The 11,858-nt window shown below is 42.7% G+C and overlaps 1 long non-coding RNA gene across 1 annotated transcript; it reads left to right on the top strand.

Moving 5' to 3' along the window:
* The first annotated feature begins 4,085 nt into the window (after positions 1 to 4,085).
* LOC120810043 (uncharacterized) lies at positions 4,086 to 11,531 on the top strand. Its single transcript, XR_013453946.1, has 4 exons — positions 4,086 to 4,200; positions 4,373 to 4,479; positions 6,228 to 6,340; positions 11,134 to 11,531. It is a non-coding gene; the product is annotated as an uncharacterized LOC120810043 (long non-coding RNA).
* The last annotated feature ends 327 nt before the right edge of the window (positions 11,532 to 11,858 follow it).

Genomic DNA, 11,858 nt, shown 5'->3' with positions numbered 1-11,858 from the left:
CGATTCCCTATCGAATAGTTTGGGCACCACTGCCTTTATAACGATGTGAATCAAAGAGAGAGAGAGACTCTCATTAGTGCCGAGGGGAGAAGACTCCTGCATTTTTTTCCCATCAATTAGCACTGCGGCCAAACGGGAGCAGCGGCGCTGATCGTTGAAGGAGCTGCAGCCAGCCAGCGGAACCAGCAGCTCGGTTACTGGATGACTTCTGATCCGGACCCAGACGGGGCCACCGCCAACCCCGGCTGGAAATCACTCACACGCTTAACCACGAGTGCTGCTCCTGACGTGCAACTTAGTCCGTTAGCGAGGCCATTAGCCATTCCCTCACGCTCCGGATGTTTCTTTACATCGGGAAGTAAATGTGAATAAATTAGACAACATAAAGCAACGTGGGGTGATTCTGGTTCCTGGTTTGCAGGATGCTGTTAGCTGCAAATTACATCTTGCAGTTTGGAAGGAAGGTTCCAAATTTAGATCTTAAAGTGGTGACAATTAGATTAACTATGAATAAAAGGAATAATTAATATTTCACAAAATCATTCTCTTTAGTTCTCTGTAGTCTTTGCCTTTGTACTGTTATCATTCTACATGTTCAGTCCTCTCAGGATAATTCAGATAAATCAAGTGGCTAGAAACAATGTGGACAACACGGACATATTTAACCACAGGTAGCCTGTTCTATTCGGGTCACAAACCCAAAAAGGTCAGGAAAACACGGGCACCGCGTGTACGGGATTTGTCGAGATTTGAGAGGGAAATGTTGGACCGCGTCCTCGTTTCCCTCCTCAAAGAAAGAAGGTCTGCGCTTCCTTTCATTTGTCTCCTCGTCGACGTGCATCACAGCCTTCACATTAATCACCAGTCTGTCGCTCGGCGCTCTCCTCCTCCTAGTCTCAATTTATTCACATTCCTCTCTTTTCCCCTTCCTTTACCGTGAATCACGCCTAATTAGGCGCTTTCTAGATCTGATTTTCATAAAAGGCCTGGGGGGAGGGGCGGGCGGTTAAGGGGGGCGAGATTTGGTTATGACAATTATTTTTCATATATGAAACGGGGACAAAGGATAAATGGTTATTAGTATTCTGCACCCTGAAAGAAAATCAGTGAAAGATCCCGCTCTTGATTCTGCTATTACAGCAGGACACTACTATTTTTTGGTTGTTGTTTTTTTTTGTACGCGAGAAAATGAGACGTTTGATCAGAAAATCATCACGTTAAAATGTCATAAGCCATAAGCAGCTCACTAAATATCCACACAGCGACAATTGACTGGGGTGTTTCTTCCCTTCGTGCAGGACTGATTGCGTCTGCGTCGCCTCAGCTACGGTCCCCTGCAGTTGGTCCCAATTACTGGCTACCATGGTTGCAGCGAAGCCGTATCAACTGGCAGAAACAGAAAGCTGCAGAAAATGTGACCGTCTTAAAAGGTTCAACGATGCCATGATATACGTATTCCACACACACACACACACACACACACACACACACACACACACACACACACACACACACACACACATACACACACACACACACACACACACACACATGTTGTCCGGCTCTTTCTATGTACTGAATAAGTGAGTCTCTACATTATTCAGAATGTATTAAGAACAGCAGCACCTTACAGCCTCGGGGCGGATGCAGGGGGTGAGAAAACATTGGTTTAGGTGGTGAAGATCCGGTGATGTTTTTTTTTGTATTAACAACACACACACACACACACACACACACACACACACACACACACACACACATATTCCCGTACACTGATGATGCCATATTGAGTGGGCTCTATTGTTTACGGCCCCCTGGACAGGGTCTCCAGATGGCAGGGTGCCTATTACTGCGGCCCCTACTGTGAGGGGCCCCACTGTGTGTGTGTGTGTGTGTGCGTGTGTGGTTGCATGTGTTCTATGAGATGCTAAGTGTATAGATGCAAATACAGAGAGATATTCACCTCTATATTTGTGTGCATTGTCTATATGACTGTAGGGCAGGTCGTGTGTGTGTGTGTGTGTGTGTGTGTGTGTGTGTGTGTGTGTGTGTGTGTGCTGGCCGAGGGTGAGCCAGAGGCGACGCACAGTGCGACACCGGTGTGACATTCCTTCAAAGGCCTCATCAGAGCCTTTTTCGCCCCCAAAGGAGAGGCCAGCGCGTGTTCCTCCGGGGGGATTAGCTTGGGCATCAGTCATTAAGGCCTCAGTGAAATGGCCCAGAGGACACGCTTTCTGGATCTATAGCATGAAACACACACACACACACACACACAACACTCGCACAACACTCGCACAGCCATGTGGTGGACCCAGCTCATGAATATCATTATACAGTAATGGAGGATGCAGGGATGAAGCTGGCGTCACACAATATGATTTGCTATGCAGTTTTTTTTTATGCTTAAAATTTAAGAAATAATAAACACAAATGTCAAATGGACAGTTTGCTACATTTGCCAAACCGAAGAATTGAAAAGCGTGGGTTGTTTTTTCCGTCTCCATCAGCTCTCATTGACGTTAATCATCCACCTCTGACCTTTTACCGCACATCAACAATACAACACATCGATCAGCAGAGAAGAGCCGCGGCGTCAATTTGTCCACAGTTCTCTGTGGGTCACTGAGGTTGGCCAGAAACAGATTGCTTGTGACAGGATTATGAGAAATTGAATTTAAATAGATTGGGGCTTTATTAGCGTGACTGAAATCAAGGAAGTTCAATGGTTGTAGTAATGGAAGCGGTGAGATTATAGTACAATAGTTTTATTCATTTTGACTCTTAAATATGTCAGAAGGAAATTAAAGTTATTGTTTTGTGAAGAGCTAAAATGAAATGACAAAATTAATCATCAGCTTCACGTTCTCAAACATGCTTGAATATTAGCTTGGTTTATTATTTTGCTATTGTAAATATTTATATTTGATAATTGGGTTTGGACTCGTTCATTAAACATTTCTTTAGTTTTTCTTACATTTTAAGAAATGTTAAGGATTTGAAAAGATGACATCTAGAAAGTAATACGTATGAGATTCAATACGGAGTATAAGCAGTAGTAAGTAGTGTTTCCTTATTTTAGATCTTTGTTATTGCAATAGTTTTTTAAAGATTATTTCTATATATTTTATTTACACTCAGTTTAATTTATTGTGCCTCTCTTTTATTTTAAATGCACTGATCACTATGTCATTTTTTTTAAAAGCTTAATTTCCTGCCTTGACAACACCGTGATGGCCAACTTCTTGAGTAAGGACATCAGAAATCTAAAAAGTCTTTCTGATTGTTGTTTCATTTGTGTGCAATACCAAAAAATTACAAGTGACTAGAATGGATCTAGAGAACATATACAAATATCTATCTCCTGCCACCCCAGTAACACATGTGAACTTGCAAGGGAAGCGGACAGGACAAGCTGCAATGCTTCCTTCAGCATACTGCACAGAGACACGCTGACATTTCATCATAATGGGGCCAATAATACATTTTGTTCATCGTTTATGGAGCAGCGGTCAGGACTGATGTGATATCACGATGTGTACCTCAAGCTGCCGCAGCATGTCTCATACTGGGAAGCGTTTAGATGAACAGTAGATTGACTAACAGCTGAGATTCATGTTACTGAGACTTTATTAGCATCTATGACATGTTGTCATCGCCTATAATAAGCTTCCTATCCTTGCCGTCGACTCTCCTTCTTCTCCATCATCGGCATTCTTTGCACACCACTGCTTCTTCGGTCGGTGATGCATTATTTACACAGTGGTCTGGATCTACGAGCTCTCCGCCCGTTGCCGTTGCTGAGCCACGCGGCCCAGGGGCGGAGGAAGGGGGTGGGAAGGATAGGTGGCCCGGTGCGTTTTTTCTTTTTCCGAAAGAGCGAGCAAGCGAGGCAGAAATGTAGCGCTCTCCGAAAGGTCATCGCCACCCACTGGGTCTGCTGTGATATTTTCATTATTAAGGTAAAAAAAAAAACCTCTCAGCTCTCTGTGTCTGTGCACCACCTTCAGGCCTGCTGCAGTAATCCCCAGTGGGCCAAACTATGTGATGGAAGGAAAAGGAAGAGGGATGTGATGGTGTTGTGTGTGTGTGTGTGCGGGGGGGTAAAGGATGAAATGTGAGCAGAGGAGAAAGGAAAAGAATAAGATGTGGAAAGAGAAGAGGAAGGAAAGCAATTGTAAGGAAAAGGAGTGAGACAAAAAGGTAAGTGAAAAAGAGCAGAGACAGAAACTGAAAGACAAAGATGGAGGTATAAGGAGATAAAGGAAGGAAGAGAGACTTCATTACAGGGACGTGTCTCTTGCTAAAGCTGGGAATCAGATAGGCTCTGATTGTTTTTCTCAGATACACTGTAATCTGGCTGATCTCCAAACAGGGCTGTAATTGGATTCTTCTGGGATGATCAGAAAAAAAGTCCTATTAACTGTCTCCAAACAACAGGACCAAGAGAAAGAACATCGATGACCTCAATGATGGATAAAGGTTTGGCTTTTTGACAAGGAATCAGATTATTTGATAATAACTAGGCTCCAAGATGTTTGATATAGTTTGACCTGTTTCGATGCTGAATTGTTTTTATTTATTGCAGTAGAATATTTGCTGTAAGACAATTTATTTATGTGAGATCTACAGATATTGTAATAAATGTACGCTTCCTTAACCAGTAAGGATGTCCCCCATTGGTAATGTGAAATGTTCTCACAATGCTGTTGGGTCAACGGGGCAAATTCAATCAATGGAGCAACATATTTTCTAGTTACGTGAGAGAATCGACACCAATCTTGATATGAATCACAATTAGCCAGCATACACACAACAGTAAGCCATGAAGGTTCTGTGCAAAACAAAATGTTTATACGCTTATACGCTGCGCCCGTTATGCTGCAGTTTTATTGTTTTCACTTTACGTATTATTTTCCTTCATTTTTTGCTAGATCTTATGCAATAAATGCTCAATGACAGTGTGTCATCCGTATGTTTGAACAAAACAACAAGATAAATAAAAAAAGGGATCAGATTTCTTTTCTCTCAGCTGGTGGAAGCTGAGATCTGTGTTTCTGCCCACCAACCAACCACACACACACACACACACACACACACACACACACAAATAAATGCATAGATAAAACATCTGGCACGAACGCACACAAGAATACTAAAATAGAATTTTCTTTAAATATAACAAGATATTGTTGTCTGAACATATTTTGTATAACCCTGAAGTAATTACTGTCACTGAAGGTGTGTGAAATTGGTGTAAAAACGCCAAAGCTGACTGTTAATTAGTTTATCCTTTGAAATGGCATTAAAACTTCCATGAAAATATAAAGCTCTAATTGCCGTAGTAAACTCTTCCAGGGAGACTGAGGTGGATGTTGCCAAAGCAAAACAACTTTGCCAACAGGCTCATTTGAAAAGCTTTTCATCCACTAAGGTTGTTTTTCATGTGATTTCTTCTCCGCTGCCTCCGGGTGGGGAAGTAGAGAAGAAGGCGGAAACACTTTTAACATTCACTTTCCTCAACAATCCCAGCTTTTTTTTTTTTTTACCTTTTGTCTCTTTCTGCTTATTTCCCCTCCATCCATTTCCACCACATCCCTCTCTTCTCCCGTCGACCTGCTTTATTCTGCAGGCAAATGCTTTTATAGGTTCCATTACAGGCTCAAATCAGCGGATGCTCCTCTGATGCTCCTCTGACGTCTGTTGGAACTTCTTTTAAGGGCTTGATCCTCCTAGATATATATCTATACATACTAAAAACATACAACTCAAAGTTTCATGAAGCAGTGTTTGACCCCTCACCTTCATTCACTTGATGTTGCTATTATCATAAAACAGTACGACTGTCCTTAATACAGCTTTCCTGCTTTTATCTTCTATTTCCTTTTCTTTTATTCTCGTCTTTTCTTTCGGCCCGTTTCTTTCTTTTTTCGCTCCCCTCTGCTGCTTTCTTTCCCCCTCCAATTCTCCCTCTCTCCGCTGTCCTTTGATTCACCACCATTTTCAATAGCAGCAGCCAAGGTTATTTGGCAGCCGCCACAGAGCCCATTTGTTTGTCCCTCTCTGTGCCTGAAGAAGACACTCTGCTATTCTAAATGGACTCCAGAGGAGAGAGTCTTTTTGAATTGGTTTAAAAAGGAAGGCCAACAGATTCCCCCTTTCTCCCTCTCTCCTTCTCTGCCTTTGTGGACCCTGACAAAGGAGTCTCTCTGTGTTTGCCACGGGACCAGATGCAGCCAGGCAGTGGACAGGATGCTGGCCCTGGAAGTCCGTCGGTGTCCTCCTGCTGAAGGAACTTGGCGGTGTGCGCTGGAGTGACCTGATCCTCAGTGAGAACATTAAGGTGATGTCACTAAATCGCGCCCCACTTCCCTTTCCCGACAAGGTTGAGTTTTGATATAATGATGGAAACACTCCAAGTCTGTAGATGTGATGGCACAACATTGAGTTTGAGGTCTGGTTAATCTCAGACACAAACAAATACTTGTTTGGCGATGAGAGCTCCGTCGTCGTGGTTGCAAAAACATGCACGTTGTTACGGTTAGGGAATGATCATTATTTTATAGATAATAGAGATTTCCCGAGTCTCACTACAAAAAAGTACATAAAATGGACAAAATATTTAAAATTTTATTTTTCATTTTAAATCTATTTAAACCATTTTCTGCTTTCACTTAGTTGAAGCTTACAAACAGCTTCAGTCCTGAACATAAAAACACGAATATTTATTCATTTTCTGAATTTGGATTTAGACTTTTTATTTTTTGTGCATATGTATAAAATCCACCCACTTATTACCTTAGAGGACGGGCAGCTAAGCCCCTTGTAGAAACCAATATAATATAATGTATTTGCCACTTGAACATCAGAAAATGACAGTGGAAAATGTGGAGGAAGGAGGTAAAGAATCTTGATCGAAAGATAAAATAGAATACATGACTTTATTCTGGGATGAAATTATGGTCAAAACTTAATGAGTATAACTTAATTATAACATTTTGTAGCTGTACTTTAGCCACACAGTTTCTTATGACCTCATTATGCCACCTGAGTGCCGTGTGCATTTTGTGGAACCTCCGTTGTCCCTGACCTCCTCCCTTTGCCACCATCATAGTTACAACCGCGCTGCAGGTTTCAGTCGCTTAAACAGATGTTTTTCACTTTCTGAAACCACACCCAAAAGTGAAGGGACTGAACCTTGATTACTGCATTTCATGGCAGCTACTACGTCCATGCCTGATTGACCTGCTGATTGATTCAGCAGCAGGGGACACCCCTGGGTGCCCGTTCTGCCGCTGTGCATAATCAGCCTGAGATCTCAGAATGCTGCACATTCCAACAAACAATATAGAGATTTTGTCTATTTCAAGTGTAAAAGTCTAGACGGTCCCTGAATTGGGATATAGAAGTCTGAGTTTGTGCATTACAAAAAAGTCTTAATCAGAAATATTCATGTATGCTTAAAAAAATCAGCAGTAATTTCCTAAATGATTCCGGCAGAGATAAAAAGACATGCAATAATCTCATTATTTCAAATGTGTTCCACGGTAGAATTGCTTCCCGTCTTGCGTTGCATTGCAGCGCCGCGTTAAAGGCCTCACAGTGCAACCTCGTCTCCCCGCTGCTCCAAGGCACTCGATGCAAAACAACCCGGAGCTGGATGGAAGTCGTGCAGGAGTCAGCGTCTCCCTTGTGAGAGGAGAGCCAATGGGTTTCTTTCAGGCTGGCGGGGGGGAAGCAGAACCCCATGAGGGGCCTCTATATGATAAAGATACAATAGCAGCACAGAAAACTACAACTAATTACTGGATTTAAATGCAATACAATGGTGGTAACACAAAAGGTAACACAAAAAGGTAACACACGCATGAACAAAATGTTCATGCGTGTGTTACCTTTTTAGGTCCATAAACAGCAAAGTAATCAAAACACCGGGGTCATATTCTCGTCATGTTTATTTCTCCATGAACGCCTTTATTTCATTGATGTTCAATGTCTGACTTTTCAGCACGCACTACGTATTCATGTGTTGATTCATTTGCTGTATTTAGGGTTTTTCATTCTGTGCAACCATTATTTTTGGGGCGACTGTCCTGTAATCCCGAATAGCTCTTGAAGGCCGTGCCATCGGTGTGTGAAATGTCTTTGGAGATAGACGGTGCTTCCAGTATACCAGTACGGAGGGTGGAGCAAGCGCTGCCCTGTTTACACTCACGTCAACCAGCTAGCGTCCTCGCTCGGGGGAGGACGGGGCGGCCGGGGGGCGAAGACGCTGCGTGTCCTGTTGCTCTATTCCTTCTTGCCGTATTCGCTTGCATCCAACAACTAGCTCATTAAACTGTGGTGCAGACTGACAGTTCACTCTAATATATATCTCTCTCTCTCTCTCTCCCTCTCTCTCTCTTTTTTCATCATTACGTTTCGGTGCCGGGCTCAAAGGTAACCGGGCAAACCCTTTGAGGGAAAGCAGCGTTTTTGATGAGCATGTCACTCCGTCACCCCAAACACGCCTCATTAGCAGTTCAGTCGAAACACCTCCCTGCACCACCAACCGGCCCCCACACCTCCACCCTCCCATCAAACACACACACACAAACATTTTCTTTTGCTTTTCTGTCTCTCGCTCCGTCTCCCATCTCCCTCCCCCCTCTGCTGTTTTTTTGCAGCACTAATTAGCTGGCTTCTCCCTCTCCTGTGCCTCCCCCAGTCACAATCTCAAAGGGAGACGGATATGATTTTTCTTTAACCCAAAGGCCAACTTAATCAGCTGAATTAATGACTTTATTACCCGTTAGGCTCCGGGCCATGCAACACATTTCCCCTCCAATGCCCGACGCTGTCTTCCTCTCCCGCCCCCCCCCCTGAAGGATTTCTTTACATTTCAAAAATAGAAATAGTAGAGAATAAAGAATAACAGTGAGACATGGACGTGGTTGTCGGGAGCGTTATGTGATATTTCCTAATATGTTCCTGCCAACCACCTCCTCACATACATATAGTGTATAGTAATTGATCACAGCCATGGATACATGTGCACTCTAATGACTACAATTAGCTCCTAGTCAGTTATGTGTGAGCATTGTGTGCGTGGGTGTCATCATCACCATATCTGGAGGTAAAACAAGGAATATGCGCCCCTTAACAATTTTTGTCACATCAATCCAATCCAATGTTTAAATATGTTAAATTAAACACCACCTGTGTGTGTCAAGATGGCGACACACACACACACACCTGCTGTAACAATGACAATCCCTGCTTTCTTTTGTTGTAAAGGCTAAAGCGCTGTAATGAATTGATACCTTCGTGCCTCCTCAGTAGATGCATTACCACAATTGAAAAACACCACTGATAAGGAGATGCGCCATTAGTCTTCTCATTTACTTGACACACTCTAACAGAGCCCAGAGGCCTACACACTGTGAGAGGTTCACGCTGTGACAGCCGAGTAATGAGTTGGTTCTGCAGACCAAGAGGGCCGAGCCTCGAGGAGACTGGACACTTGCATCTGTAGTGGATACTTCAATAACCAGTTAGAAGCTTAAAATTATTATTAATTGTTAGAAACCAAACCAGCACCTTCAAGGTATCTTGGAACCTCAGGCAGCTAAAACAGCATTTGCTCTTCACTCACATATTTGGTAAGAACTTCAGTGTGGTAGCCCAGGAAATTATTTCTCAATGAACTCTGTCCTGGACTGCGAAGCATGATGAAACAAACAGGCCACAGTTGGCTCTGAGCTACAGTATAGATTCCTCCCAATCAACACCATCACTGCCGTCTGATGTTGAAGTTATTGGCATCACCTGTGAACTGCAAGGGGGTTCGTCTGCGGATCCTCATTAGCAGCTGATGCCACCTCAGAGGAGGAACACGGCTCCGCGGCATGTGTGAAAAACAACGTGCGCTCACGATAACTCAAACGGATTCCCAATCAGACCTTCCACCTGCAACCTCCACTTCACCACTAATTCCCACAACACTGTGAAGCTGATACTAAAAAATGTATTCCTCTTTATGTGTGACGCACACAGACCCACACACACGCAAATATTTAAGGCGATACACTGCAGGTGAATACTGTGAATATTTTAACTAATAGATGATTACTTACATTCAGACAAATATTAACATGTTTGCTGAGATTTTATGTTGAAATTTGCAAATGCTGTGTGATCTAAATATCAGTTCATTTGCATTTATTCCCAGAATAGGAATCTGTAGATTGAATGAAGCCAGGTTCAACATTCTGGTTTCATCTTGTCAACATATCACAGTAAAATGATTTAATTAAAGGAGACTTTTCGTCTCCATAAATAATATAATGTAACCTATTAAAAGATACGGTCACCAGCCATGAAAAATATAAGTGTCCCCATGTTTTTAGTAATAAATGTTAAATAAATCAGGCTATGATTGAAATCTGAACCCCCCCCACCAGTAAAATCCTTCAGAATATAGAGAGGATTTAAACAGTAAAGTTTGCTTTATGTGAGAGCCCCTGATGAGGAGGCTTCTGGATCAGAGTCTGAGAACAAACTCCGTTGGAGAAAACGGCCTTCAGCGAATTCAGAATTTTTAGGTTTTTTAAATTTAACTACTTGACACGACCATGAAACTTCCTCAGGTTTTTGAATGAGAAGATATCTGAAATACACATTTTAATAATGAAAATGAGGCATTATCGACTGGTTGCATTTGGTGAATTTAGGGGAAATCTACCAACACCAATAGACAAAGCTGTCAAATAAATATTACACACAGGACAGTGTTTGAATCTGTCACCTGAATGCAAACTGTTATCGGCAGTGTTGGGACGCACGGTCTGAATGATGGTTTTGTCACATTATGTAAAAGCCAGCACCCTCTCCTGCGGTTTCATGCAGAGTCCCACAGGACCTATTACTGAATTACAGCCGAGCGCTGTGGTTTAATATGGGCTGAAAAAATAACCTGAGTTCCCAGCATCAAACACTTCCTGTGCTGCGCGGTCGTCCTGTGGTATGTATATATATATATATATATATATATATGTGCAGTAATGAGTGAAATGGAAGTGCGTGTGTGAGTGGCATTCGGGAAAAAAAATAAAAATTGGAGGAATTATTCATTAGCTCTCCATTTTGCTCTTTCAGCCTCCCTCCTGATCCTCGTGTTCAACAACTCTGGGGCAAACGCAGAATTGTAAATTAGCTCCCGGAAAGAAGAAGAAGAAGAGGAAAAAGGAGTTAATTGGCCATCCTCACAGGCTTCTTGTCAAAAAGTTTGGGGCTGATGTGTCAACAATTCCCTCACAACCTTAAGAAACAATATGCACGCTCCAGAAAACGAAATCTAGCCCCTGTGTGTCAATTAATGAAACACTTCAATCAGGGCAGGACTTCCCCTAACAGCGCAATAAGTCAATCAACCAGGCGGCTGTCACTTCCCTCTCTGCAACCTCCCAGTCGGCCTTGAATTAGGAGTCCGAGCAGGAACAATGTGAAAGGCAAAACACATCTTCAAATGTATAATAAAATACATTTCTATCCTCGCAGTGTGCGTGTGTGTGTGTGTGTGTGTGTGTCTGCCGGCTTACGCGTCGACTGTTTGCACCCTGCAGCTGAGGATGGAGCAGAAGGCCACCTGCGCCATAGTCTGTCTGAACCTGCCATCTAGTGGCGTGTTTGCGTTCTACATGAAAAGGATCTGACAATGGCTTCGTTTTAGCTTCATAGAAAACTTCGTAAGTCTGCAATATACAATATTCAGAGCATAAAAAGGAGCCGTATTCAGCACTCAGCATTAATATGGAAACTTTTCGATATGTAAAGATATGATTACAGGAGTGTGGACCACTTGCTCCCACGGCAGTTATAGC

This window comes from Gasterosteus aculeatus, chromosome 20, assembly GCF_964276395.1.
Source record: "Gasterosteus aculeatus chromosome 20, fGasAcu3.hap1.1, whole genome shotgun sequence".
In the NCBI taxonomy this organism is placed as follows: Eukaryota; Metazoa; Chordata; class Actinopteri; order Perciformes; family Gasterosteidae; genus Gasterosteus; species Gasterosteus aculeatus.
This window is presented reverse-complemented; position numbering and strand designations above follow the sequence as displayed.